The sequence below is a fragment of the Myripristis murdjan genome, chromosome 8, assembly GCF_902150065.1.
Source record: "Myripristis murdjan chromosome 8, fMyrMur1.1, whole genome shotgun sequence".
Classification (NCBI taxonomy): Eukaryota; Metazoa; Chordata; class Actinopteri; order Holocentriformes; family Holocentridae; genus Myripristis; species Myripristis murdjan.
In genome coordinates this window covers 20,384,960-20,399,453 of record NC_043987.1, presented here as the reverse complement: position 1 = coordinate 20,399,453, position 14,494 = coordinate 20,384,960, and positions in this window count along the sequence as shown.

The window sequence follows — 14,494 nt, the reverse complement described above, 5'->3', positions numbered from 1 at the left end:
ATGCTGAAAAAGAAAGAAGAAAACATATTTTTCCTCCCAGAAGCTCAGTATTTCTATCACTAATATCCATATCAGGAGCCACGTATCTTTAAGTTTGTTCTGTGAAAGAAGGGTGTTATTATGCCATTACCTTCACCGTTGAAGTCTGGGTTTACTTTAAATGAAATCATTCTAACACTGAAATGCTTTTTAAAGTTGGAAACTGATTCTGACAAATGATTCTACCTTTCTGTCTCCACCTTCAATTGCAAACAAGAAAACCTGAGAGAGTGGTCATAAATATAGATAGTTAAAAGTATGTATTATCATTGTCTGCTTGGAAACATTAAAAGAAAATATGTAATATATTTTAGTCATGACTGTTGGCTCAATCTGTACTGATAATGTGCTGATTTTAAGTACTGATTTTAGAAAACCATAGTCCTCAGTTTGATTTTTCTACTACATAAATTCTGGATATTTTACATTTTATCAGTTTGACAAGTAATTTTAGGTTTTTAATATATTCAAAATTAAAGTACAGCTCTTTTCATTTGAATAAAAAGAAAAACTGCTTGTTAATATGTCAAGACTTCCATTTTTCAATGAACGTCTAAAATCCAAGCACTTGCACTGGTGTAGCAAGGGATGTAGTCTAGGGAGGGCCCAGCTTAAGTCAGATTATCCACATTTTTATTCTAAAAGACAGTTAACCACTTTTTAGGCTGACATGAATCTTTATGAGGAAAATTAACAGTATGCGTCAAAGCAAGCATCAAACCAATGTAACTTTTATAACTGTAGGGTTTTTAAGGGAAAATGAAACAAATTATTGCTTTTCATTGTAAAATATGACTGATTTTTGTTCATACTGGTGGTGGTTTGCGTCAGTCAGCAAATACAATACATCACTGGTAGCTGATTCGTTTAAATGTTTTGATTAGTGATGATGCTTTTATACTACAAATAAAACAATTTATAAAATCAAAAAAATGAATGGATCTTTTTAAAAAATATATCTTCTCCTTGACATAAAGGACAATTGAAAGCTGAAATAGTTATACACTTACCAGAGGTGAATTAACTTCATGTAGTGTATCATGTAGTGTGTGTCAAACAAAAGTGTTGGGAGGGATCCATTTATAAGTTCTCTGAAATCTTTGGGGATTTGGTGGTGATCAGGAGGGGAGGATCTCCTGGAGTTTTTGATGTCCTGTGGGAATGGCGACTCTCCAATCAAGGCACATTCATTAGGATACCTTCAAAGAGTCGTCAGGGGCAGTGAAATAATAGAAAAGTAAGTCACTGCCTTCTTACTGCAATATAGAATAAAGTGTCTGCAGATATATTCAAAAATTTCCTGAGGTTAAAACCCTTCGTGTGTGTGTGAGGACTTTGTACTGAACACCTGACGTCGCCTTGTGGCAGAGGTTATGGATGTGCTTTCCCCTCTTTCGCTCTGGTGTCTCCTGGGTGGTCAGGCTGTGTTTAACATGTGGATGCGGGGAATGCAGGGGCATCAAGGGACTGGCCCTGGTGATGCAGAGGGTTTCCTGCAGCAAGATGTGTCATGCTCACTGAACCCTTCATCCTCTCCTCCTGTTATCTGGAGATGATGAACACAGGTGCACAATAACAGCACCGACTGGCTAAGAGCAAATGTCCATGTCAATGATCTTTATTTATCTTTTTATTTTTGATATGTGTTCATCACCATAATGCTGTAGGCATTTTGGAAATGAACTCTTTACATTTGCACATGTGTTACTAGATCCTTGAACTGTCTTGCTTATCTAGTGCATAAATTAAACAATGCAAATGAAAACCTGTGGAAACAAATCTTTCTGAAGTGCAGACCGTAGAGTGTTCATTACTTAACAACTGCAGGCAGAAAAAAAAAGACGATTTCTGAGCATGTGTGAGCATCTGTCAGAGTATATTGGGATTGATTAGTTTACAGGTTGGCTAATTGAATTTGACCCTCTGCTTAGATCCCAATGTTCTGTTTCCATGTGAACACAACACAGCACACACTGATCTATGGCCTTGTTGAAGGGCAAAGTACAGAAAAGAGGAGGATACAGAGACATACAGACATTGAGACAAACTTATTTCAGATTGACACTTGCACACACACACACACACACTCACACACACACACACACACACACACACACACACACACATACTCACACAGGCTATAGTTGGAGATCTGGAGAGGAGACTGCTGCTCGAAATGGGTTGTTTTACCTCTTCCTGGTCAGCGGGGGCAGTATTGGTTTGGAATTCAGACCAGCTGTTTGAGGAGGAGAGCAGCCTCTCAAAGAGCCTGAAGCTTTTTTAGACATGACATCTTTATTGACATGATAGCTTCAATTCACCATGGAGGGCACTCAGAGCTTTTTCTCAAACTCAATTAATAGTTTTGCCAAATTCTGAGAGGCACCAGTGGAGGAAAGGTCTTATGCTATTTGTGTTGCACACGTTTTTTTTCAGCAAGCAATATTTGGCAAATGTTTCATATCCAAACAGATATTGGGTTTTAGTACACTTATAATTCACACTACTAGCTTTATAACAGTAACTACCATAAAAAAAAATAAAAAAAAATCTGTGCATTGAGACTTTAGACTGTTGTGAGATGCACATCCCTTTGAATGCATTCATTATGTGGACCAGTTCACAGTTTCCAAGTCAGAAATTTGTAATTGCATTTGCACAAATTAGCTTTTTTTTCCTGTTACTCTCTAGTTACACCTACCTGAGTAATTTAAAGCATTTCTAACATCCCCTCTGCATTAGACTCTCTCTCTCTTCTTCCCTCTCTCAAACAGTTTGAAACTAGAATGGGGGTCACTATTGCAGTAAACTGAGGGGAGGACAGGTACTTTTAAATTTTGTTTTGTTTTGTTTTGTTTTGTTTTGCTTGGGGAGGCATTTCTTTTTCATTATACAGACACAGTAGAGAGAGTCAGGAAAGACAGGGCAGAGAGATGGGATGACATGCACTACAGGGTCTGAGCTTGAACCCAGGCTGCTGCGGATAATGGTGCAAACCACTGGAGCACGCAGACAGGTGCTTTTTTATGGCTCACAGGTATCACATTTTAAAAGAGAGAACTTATGAAAAGGGGTGTGACTCAGTTCCACTAATAACCACAGCAGGTTGGACTGGATCTTCATGTTGCCCCTGCATCCTGCTGTTGTGAGGTGGAGCGGAGGCAGAAATGAGCTTTGTGTGTGGTATCAGTGACGGTTAGACATTAGCATGCAGCTCACTGAGAAAGGAGAGTCATCAAGTCCAACCTGAATAATAATATGATGCCTTTTTGATCCTGCAGGGAAAATTCTCTTTTTGCATGCTCCTGTTCCACAGAGGGGTTGGAGGTCAGGGTCAGCAACAAAACTGTGGCTTTTCAGGGTGGTGGGGATTCAGGTTCTTGCTCAAGGACACCTCAGAAGGGATGCATACCAACACAGGGGCTTGAATGCAGGCTCTCCTTATTCACTACATCACATGCTGCAGTGAAGACCTGAGAGCAGAGGCCAGGTGGCAGACTGGTGGCACGTCTTGATTTAACGGTGCAGGGCGGCTGTCTTTTTCCTTCTTCTCTGCCCTGCCTGCTGAAGATGATCTTGGCTCAGTACATGGAGCAGGACAAGGCAGTAATTTCACTGGAGAGCTCCACAAAGCGGGGCCTACGTAGACAAGAGGATGGTTTGTTGTGACCCGGGTCGCAAGTCATAACACCAAAGGGGCAAAAGCTTTGAGGGAATAAAGTTATTTGAAAAAGACTAAGGCAAAGGAAGTGAAAACCAGTGCTTGCTTGATAAATGCTTATCAGCTGTGACTGTAATGTAATGTCAGTGTTTGTGTTTTTCTACAACAGTCATAGATTTTTGATTCTGTTTGAAATTTTTAGAAAATTACTTTGTTCCAAAACTACATGATTTTGAAAATGAGAAGTATTTTACTGTGTTGGTGCTTACTGAGTTATTGTATGTGTTATGAGTTTGGCTTTAAGACATGTTTCATAAACAGTGGGAATGAACTAAGACTGAACAAAAAAACTTTGAAGTTTACTGCTTAATATATCTCCTCGGTGCAGCTATTCTCTGAGGCCCACCGTTTATTGAAATCATATGAGGGAAGTGAAAAAGACTCAACAAGAGAATAACAGAACAAAAGAACATCAAACAACAAACATAATGCACGGCATGCATGCGTGCCGCTCAATTGGTCACACATGAGTTCAGAAAAATCTAGCCATCCAGTCTCAATACTATCACATTAATAGCAGTTAATCAAATTAATCACCAAAATACAGTTTTGCAATGAACAGCATGCACTTAGCTAATGCATATCATTAGGTAGTAGAGCGAATGAACACATTTAACATAGAGGGCAAGTTGTGTCAGATAGTCGAATATAAACATACTATTACACAGCTGTGCAAAGGTTGATTATTTTGTTCTGTCGAGTCCTTTTCTGTCCTTTTGTGTAATGGCTGTGAGGGAAGAAATTGGCTCTAACAATTCTATTTGCGTCATGACAGTTGCGTGACAGAGAGCTGGAATTAGAAACAGGGCTGAAACTTTTGTGAAAACACACACACACATACACAACCAGGAGGAAACATCATCAATCAAAAAACCCTGCTGCCTCAGACACATGAAAATAGAAAATAGAAAATACAGCATAGAAACGAGGAGAGAGAGACCGAAAGCAAGTGAGGGGAAAAGACAGCAGAATTTGCTTTTAATTTTAATTTATACTCAATTTAATAGCCTATTTATTTGATTATATTTAATATTAATCACTGAGCAGCAAGGCTTTTACTTTAACAGCTGTTTAGTTTTAGTTTGTTATTTGTAGAGTAATGAAACATCAGAAAAAAAATAAATTGCAACAAATTGCAAAGACGCAGTTCCCACTCATTTACAACATGCAGCTGCCCACTGTCATTTACAGCATGGAGTGGATGTGATGTTTGGTCGCTCACAGCAAACGACTGCCTATGGGTGCAGAAAATAAAGACAAAGGTCTCGCTTTGGCAATTGCTTTAATGGAACATGAGACACGTCTTAGACTACATACAAATCAATCAGGCATCATGCCAGGCTTGGTGCAATAATATCAGGCTGTGTTTGTTTTTTCCCCCATTTCATTTGTGTGATAATATGGATATGAGCACGAATGGCATGTGCGACCATCAGCACCCTTTGCCGTCCTAATAGAAAGGGCAGCAGTATAGGATAAACACTGTGCTGGCTCCACGCTAATGGGATTTTGACATGGGCATACACAGTGGAGTATGTGCTGTGGCCAAGATAGGCAGAATACACAGCTACTCATTATTGCAATTAGGCCACTTTAAATATGGAGCAATTACCATAATTATGTCCATTAGGGTGGCTAACAAACAAACAAACAAACAACACTGAGTTTTCTTTTCACTTCCTGGCAGAGTTGATTATGGAATAAAACAACATAAAACAACATGGGTGTGATTAAGGATTATTTAGCTTTTAAAGTACTCGACAAGATGTTTAAGGCGGGATTAGTCCTGGAGAGCTGAAATGAAAATTTTGTTATTATTACTAAAACTTAAATCCAGTGAGCAGATTCATGTGAAAGCAAAGAGAATGGACTCGTACTGACACTGTGACACTTGTTTGTTCTTCAGAGTCTACTATGCAGTCTGTTGTTGATCCTCTCAAGTGGCTACAAATTAAAAAAAAAAGAACAGAAAAGAAAAAAATCAGTCATTTCAAGACCTCAAACAACAGTTCACACCTTCAAAATATGGTGAGTGGCTCTATTGACACCACAGAGTTCAAGACAGACAACCATGCACATCCACTTCAGAAAGATTTACAGATTTGTGCTGTCAGAAACAATTGGTCACCTTGGAGAATTCAAACACAGTGACGAGGCTTTAAACTCAAAATGACACGGGAATGCAGCCCACTTCTTGCAAGTTCAATCAAAAGCAGGATCCTCAAAGTATTTTGAGGTTACACCAGCACAGCACATGAAAAGCTTTCTGTTGAGCAGTTACAAAGCACAGCAATGGATTCATGCCTGACGTTCTGTCATGTGTTATGTCAGAGTACTGTTACGGCAGTGTTCGTAGTTCAGGGTGCAGAGACTAACCTATAGTTAATGTCAAGACTGAAATATAAATACCTGGAATATAACCTCCAGAGCAGGGTATTAGTTAAGTTACTTGATGGTTATCAAAAATATGAATGTGTGATAATCACTAACATCTATGAAAAGCACAACTGCTGTTTCAATAATGTGTATTGTTTTTGCCCTCAACTCAGATGGAGCAAATTTACACCCACTCTGATGTTTGTTCTTCTTGGGTTTTGGTTCTCTGTTGGTTGTTAAAGTTTTCTAAGAGAAAACAAATGCAAATATCACACCAAAGAACAAGAGCCTGCTGCTTTTTATTTCTCCCGTGTCTTTTTTGATGCATTATACAGCATAAATCTACTGCGCTGGAAATTTCTGCCCCAAGGTATGTATGTTTTTTTTTTTTTTTTTTTTGTATCTTTTCTGGCCATTTCTTTTGAACTTCAAATGAGGAAGTTTTTTTTTTTTTTTTTAATGAGTAGTCTGTTAGTTGCTTCATTATTCAGTTAATTATCAGTAAGAACTATTGTTCACACTTAATTAAATGTTCACTAATCTGAGCCCATTAAATGCAGAAGTGGCCCAGTTATGCAAAGCTGTGTTAAGGCATGTAAGGACTTGCAGTTATCAGTCCCAACACAAGAGAAGTTTTTTAATGAGGTAAACATAATAAATGCCAGCTGAATAAAGTCTGAGCCAATATACGTAGCTCATCTAATAAAACGATCATAGGCCGTGTGGATGCTATCATGCAATACTGATGCTTGTCGGGAGTGAAGTTAGCATTACAAAATATCAGCGATGAAATGGAAGCAAATGAAGTTCAGCTGAAAGAATCATTTGTGTTGTGTGAGTGTGTTGGTGGAGCAAAATGAAACAGACATCACACTGACATAGATTCCCCACTGCTGATTGAGCTTTTTATTGTTTCGTTTTCATTTTTGGGTGTGATGACAGGATGTGCAATAGCTTTGTTGGAAACAGTGTTATTAGCACAACATAGTGGGAAATGTTGCGTCTCCTCACATAAAAACAAATTCATAAGGAACTGCTTATCCAACTGAGACTCCAACTGTTATGTAGACTTACAGATGCATTTTTGTTATCTATCCTAACACATTAAGCTAAAAGCCTAAAGCTTTATGTGTTGTTGCAACAGCTTTTACTCCATCTGCCTGGGAGAAACTTTGAACTGGAGTGTAATTGCTTAAGATCTCAACACCTCCGGAGGTTATCGAGAGACTTGTTTTCTCAGTGTAACAGTATACTGGGAAATAGCATCACCAAACAGAATTCAGATTATGCTCCAAAATGCTGAAGTGGTGTCAGTTTGACCACCGCTGCACTTCATGCACTTGATGTGTTTTTTTTGGATGCCCTTGTGAACTGCAGTACATTCAGCTCACTGAGAGCTGGGATCAAAGTAAATCCAGTGACAAAATATTGTGGAGTAAATGAGTAGAAATTGGATACAACCAGAGAGACAGAGACCATCTTATGTGAGGTAAAAAAAAAAAAAAATCAAATCAGGTCTTTTATCCTTTAATATAGAAATTACATTATTTGTTGTCATCAAACCCACTGCAACATGCGGATGCAGTAGAAACATCACTCAATATACACAAAATACATAAGAAGCTCTTCAGACCAATATTGGACCAGACATGTAATGCTTGCATAGATGTTTGCTTTTCAGTGACTTGCTGCGGCTTGAAATCACAGTGTCGTTGGGATCACAGTGTTGAAATGAACTCTTGCAGAGCTCCAGTTCTAATGTTGAATGGCAATGCAAAATTCATTAAATAAGTAAATCATAATCTGTTGAGGTTTATCACTGTTAACTGATAAATGCTGATGTTTGTAACGCTATTATGTAGAAGTGATATCACATGAAGAGTGCTATAACACTGAATATCAGCATGGCTGTAATTTGTTGCAGGCGTGAGGCCGCAGCTACTGCTGATATTCGGTATAACAGCATTCCTTGTCTTGATATTGCTTAAATGTCACATACATATACATATTCTGTATCTGCTGTTTGCAACGCCTCATTGAATTTACATCATGCTTACATACAGTGAAATATTGAAACCAGCATTACATTAAATAGATAATATCTAGATGTACTGTGCATCATTTCATACACATTTCCCTTTACGTCAGTGGGACATATTTGGTATCCTTGGAAACACTGGGGTCTCTAATAGAATTGAAATAAAGTGCTGAGCGTTTGACCAATATTCAGGCTGCACATCAACAACAAACCTATCAATAGGTCTGGCAGGGTTGAATAGGTTTATTTTTTACTTTACTTTTGAATCACAGTGCATTTAAAATTCATGTTTAATTGTCACATTCTGCCGGTTCCTATATTAAGAGTTCTGTCGATGAATTTGAGAGGGAAGTAAGCTCTCCGCTCCCTTGTGGTGGGCTGCCCTTTCATCTGTGTTTGGATTATGTGCTGGGGACCTATAAACCTCTTAACCACTGCACGGTCTTTGAAGAGAGATCAGACTGTGGCCCAGAGTTTCACATTGCCTCAGCATTTTTTAGGATTCATGAAATCTGTGAGGAGAGCTCTGATTGATGCAAAAGAGATATGACAAGATACAAAGAGTCCTTGCAGTGCTCACAACATAAAAGAGGGATAAAGGTGCCAGAGCGAGTGAAAGAGTGTGGCTTTGTCAGTCAGCAGTTGTGTGTGTGTGTGTGTGTGTGTGTGTGTGTGTGTGTGTATGTGGAGAGATAACCCTGTTCGCCAATGGACTATTTTTACACTGAGGGACATGGTCCAGGTCTGTGACATGAGTTGCCGGGCTCCATTGTATCTCAGTGCTGCACCAGAATAAACACCTGCCACTGTTCTCAGAATGATTATACACACGACAGTTTGTTTGAGCCTGCATGTCACTGAGCACGGCACTCGCTGTCAAGTAAAGAACCATGCAACCTGATTGAGTGTTACACAATCCCAATTCATCTTACAGTATCTGCCTGATTTTCTAGGTTTATGAGGAATACTGGCTAAAGGCCATGCGTGGCTCTGTTATTTTTGTTTCATCTTTATTTGACAAGGTCGTCCAATTGAGATTAAAAAGAGAGAGAGAGAGAGAGAGTGACGTGGAGAGAGATTTGGCCAAGCATAAAGACAGCCACAAAAGTTGGAGATAAAACAATACATTTGCCATTGCTGGGTGAACATTTTGTGACACAAGTTTTGGTCATTTTCAAATTTTGATCATACATCCTCTGGGTTTGTGAAACCCTTTCAAAAAAACCATTAGATAAACTGAAAAATGCATCATCATCAAGCTTAAAACAAAGCCATTTTTCTCTGGATGACATTTTTGAATTTGGAGTTTTCCAAATCAAGGGTATGGCAAGTAAGTGCAAAATCAAAATTCACTATTAAAATGTAACAGTTCATCAAGACCTCTCCATATTTTACTGTACAAATGCACTTTATATTTTTGGTGCCATGAAGCTAGCCTGCTTTTAAAGAGAGTCCTGTACAGTGGAGGGAGAGATAACGCCTGATAAGCTGTACTGCCTCCAGCAGTCGCTGTGACGGCCTCCCCGAGGGAATCGTGTTGTCCTCAGCTCTCTGACAGAGGCAGCACGGTGACTAAGAGCCCCTCCAACGGCTTTTCAGCACCACTGTACATCTGTCAAGTCCTCTGTGAACACCTGGCCATTACCGCTGATGGAGATCTGGCTGCTGAACACACAGGCCACCACATGAGCCCACATTTAGGACACACACACATACGCATGCACAGAAACACACATCCCATATACGCTTGAACTGTTTATTCCTCTGCTGCTTTGATGTGGGTGGAGTGGGAATGTGACATTATGTATTGCTCCACCACCCAGGTCACTTACCTCATACCATTACAGTAGCTCAAGTGCATTCACTTTCAGGCTCTATTTCTTTTCAATTTTAAACGGGTTAAAGGATTGACAGTTTATTTCCTCTCACACTGCCTCTGAACCACAGGGGCTATTACAAAGAGAATAAATCTAAGGCAGGTCAATATCTAAACTTCCCTGCAAGCCTCAAGTTTTAATTCATGGTTGATTTTTTTTCCCATTTGATGGGAAGCTTAGAAAAAAAAAAAAAAAAAAAAAAAAAAAATATATATATATATATATATATATATATATATACAGCACTTCTTTGTCTTATTCACAGAACTGGGTTGTATGCTCTGCTTTCGATTACAGTATTTTTGTGTGGACCAAAATTAAAAAAGGAAATGTCTGCACCCTCCACGAACTGAAGCTGCTCTGCTTAATCATAAATACTATTTCCTTGGGGCGTGGAAAAGTCACAGAGAGTCGCTTTGACAGCTGAGGTATTTCAGTAATACATTTCGTAACAGCCGTCAATTGACCACAGCTTGGTCTTTCAAGTGGTAATAGGAACACTTTAACAAAGCCCTCATTGAAGCTCACTCTACTCAAACCCTTGACGGCTGGTGTGGTGTATAATGTGTATAATGCATGAAGCCACCACTATATAAAATGTATTACCTATATGACGTTCGTATAATGCATGTAGGATTTGGAAATTAAACAAAAGTTTCCAGACAGTTACATTCAGTTTATATGTTACCCTCCATGCCATGCTAAGCTGCTACACCCCTACTACCATCTGTCCTTTGATTTAGTTAAATTCAGTCTCTTTTCAGTTCAATTCAGCTTTATTCTCATTATACAATTGACCCTTTATCTGGCTTCTGAATGGTCCCTGACTGCCCAATCAGTGATTTTTCTTCTGCATAGCTACTCCTCCCTATCTGAGGAGTTGGACAATAGAGCCTCCACCTCCATTCACTACAATGGAATAAGCATATTTTTTCAGTTACCTCGTATTGATATTTAATTCATTCCATGATTATTTTAAACTTTGTCTTAGTGAAAAGGAACATCACGTGACTGGGTCCAACGTGTTTTTTCGCTGGAAGAAAAATTATTTAATCTTCACGGAGCTGCGAGCTGCACCACAGAGAAACCACAACGACACAACTGTTCTATTTCATTCACATTAAAATGGTTTAAAGGTATGCTTGGGTGACTCAAGATATCCAGATTGTAATCTGGGAGTATTAGATAGACTCTGTAGGTAAGTCTGTGGGTGGGAGGGCTTAGGTAAAGGGTCAATTAAGTACAATGAAACACAGTGACCGGGATGACCTTTTTTGTGGATTTACCCCCTTTTTTCCTGAGTACCATTGATTTTTTGGTCAATTCCTTCAAATTCAACTTAATCAACTGAACTGTAGGGTCTTTGTGGGTAAAATGACCCTGTTGAGCACAATTCTACTCATGCTAAAATAAACAGAAGTGTCTGGAAAATGATACCTATTAAACGCAAATAAATCCCGATGTAGTGCTACTTTTAAAGTGTATATATACATATATTTTTAACAATAAACCAACTCTGCCTATGGTAAAACTGAGCAAACTGAGCATTCTTCTTAAATCAACAGTTCAGTGGTGTTTCTTTCTGATATAGATCAGAAAAGTTGTAACATAAGCTTATTTAACTTTTCTGTCTAACCTTCAGCTTTCCAGTTGACTGAACTCTTGCAACCTGTCTTCATTCCCATGCAACATGCATGCAGCATAACTCCTTGTCCAACCTGACTTATCTTAGAGATAAGATTGATTAGACAGAGATAGATAGAGATAGATAGATTAGTCGCACTATTTAATTCTAGTTAGCTCATTGTGTTTGTGAAGTCCTTTGAGACGATTGTTTGTAATGAAGGACTATAAAATAAATCAACGTGAATTGAGCTATATTACATTATTATCATTCAATTATATTCACAACTAACTGCACTGATGCCTAATCTTGTTGTCAAGCTCGTCCCCAGTGGCCCTGAGGTGAGCAGAGGCCAGCCGACACACTGCAACACAACATTTCCTCACCTTTCTATTTCCACAGTGTTGAGTCTGGGGGTGAGCAGACACACAGTGCTTTCAGCGAGGTAAGCAGTGTCTACCTGCGACCTTTGACCCTCTTCTGGGCAGTGGTTGGGTTTCTGTGCTATGCCCTTCTGTGGGAAAGTGCATAGATTTCATCCAAATGCAGGCCTTGAATGCATGGGAAAGTTTTTCTACTTTAGCAGAGGTGTACTGTAACATGTTGCAATTGAAAAAGTTATTTTTTTTTTTTTTATTAACCTCATGCAAAGGTTTAAATTTCCATGGGACAGGAGCTTTTATGCAAATTAAACAAGTCTCAGTATCTCAGCAAGATGCAAAAGTTCAACTATATTCTGTAATCCAGGCTACAAAGTTATTTTTTGTAGCCTGGGCCTGTTCTAAAATCTGAAAACATCACAGTTATCTTAGCTGTTTAATTCGTTGAAATATATAGATTCAATATTTAGACTGGATTTTGCAGAAAGACTAATCTCTGTTTAAATATTGAACTTGCATACATTTGGTGAGGGTCATGCAGGTCTGTGCTTTTAATGTTACCAGACAGCAGACAAAGAAATTCTGAGAACAACAGCTTACACACACACACACAGGAGGGAGAGAGAGGGAGAGAGAGAGAGAGAGAGAGTGAGAGACAGAGAGAGAGAGAATCAGAAGTTGACATTATCATGGCTTTAATTGGACTGCTGTGGATCAGAGCATTTGCCCACTGGCTCCCTCTGCTGGATGTTCTGAGGATTGTTCCCCATCACCCACACACATACGCACGCACGCACGCACACACACACACACACACACACACACACACACACTGCGCGCACGCGCGCACATACACACACACACACACACACACACACACACACACACACACACACTGCACGCGCACACACACATACACACACACACACACTGCGCGCGCGCACACACACACACACAAACACACACACACATGCATACACGCACGCTTTCATATATGAATGCATATGTGTATGTGTGTGTGGAGGGGTGATTACGTCTAATTGTTGGTATTTAATTATTAACCATGTCTATTTTTGTTAAAAAAAAAAGAGGATAAGCAAGGCATCACTTTCAAATAGCTGTTTTGCAAGAAAGCTTTATACTATTTTTTTAATTTAAACTTTTACCAAATGTATCTAAAAAAGGATAGTAACTGACATCAAAAGTCATGGCAAAACACAAGGAAAAGTAAATTATATCATAAATAAAAAGAAGTCACACTTACGAAAGTAAGAAATACAGTCTGCAATGAGAAGAAAATGGAGTGCATCACAGTTACTATTTTTTACTTATTTTAACAGAAAAAAATACACTTTTTGATATATTTTGTGTTTGAGATCTGTCCCCTAATAGACACAAAGCAGGAGTCACTCAGAGCCTCCACCACTTTGACCCAGAATGGTCTCACTAATGTACATCACCATATGCAGTGTGTTTTACATTTCCAACATATATTATCCTGCATCAGTTTCAAGTCTTGTTGCAGTATGGTAATCTCTATGTACAATCAAAGTATAAACTTCCCTTTCACTCCCTTCACACACTTTCCACAATTAGTCAAAACATTCGCCTTATACTGTTTGATGGGAAGACACAAACTGCAATATGCCAACAGGCTGTTTCAAATGTGTTTTACATACCTAATGCCACAGGAGGCAGGGAGTCCAAATACATACAGTATAAAAAGATTGGGATTGAATTTTTCATCTGTTTTGAAAGCACGTGGAAGCAATGTGGTTCCTGCCTAATCCTACACACCCGACACTGTCAGAGGGCTTTCAATAAAGTGATTCTGATTTATTCTGCCCCTCTGGGTGAGACTGCTCAAGAAAGCTCTGCACCCAGAGGGGCTCTATTTTACAGTCAATACACAGATTACTTTCTCTACTATTTCATTCAGGAGTGTCTTCTGCTTCAAGCTAGTTTCTGGTTAAAGTGGTAAAAGTGGCTTCTTTTATCTTCACTGGTCAGTCCAAAGCACATTACTGTCCCAATAAAGTGTGCAGGTGGAGGAATTTAATCTGCCAAAATAGTCCACTATTGGTGTGCAGTCATGATTTTTCATGTCGGTAAATACGTAATATATTTAAAACATGCAAAACACACAGGAAAAGGCATTGGGTCACAGATAATGCCTTGTGTACAATAATCATGATGTGATGATGGTATAATAGATCCAAAACAGGACATTAACTATACGAACCTGAGCTATATGAGTATTAAGTGTGGAGCTGTATCATAAGATGCATTATGCAAATGATAGTAAATGGTTCAATATTCCATTTGAGGGAGAGCGACAGACTTTATCATCGCTTGCTCCCTCAACAAAACATGGCTTATTGACATATTACACAAGGTCCTTGAACCCTGTTTGTGGGCAAAGTTCATGTTAAAGAGGGA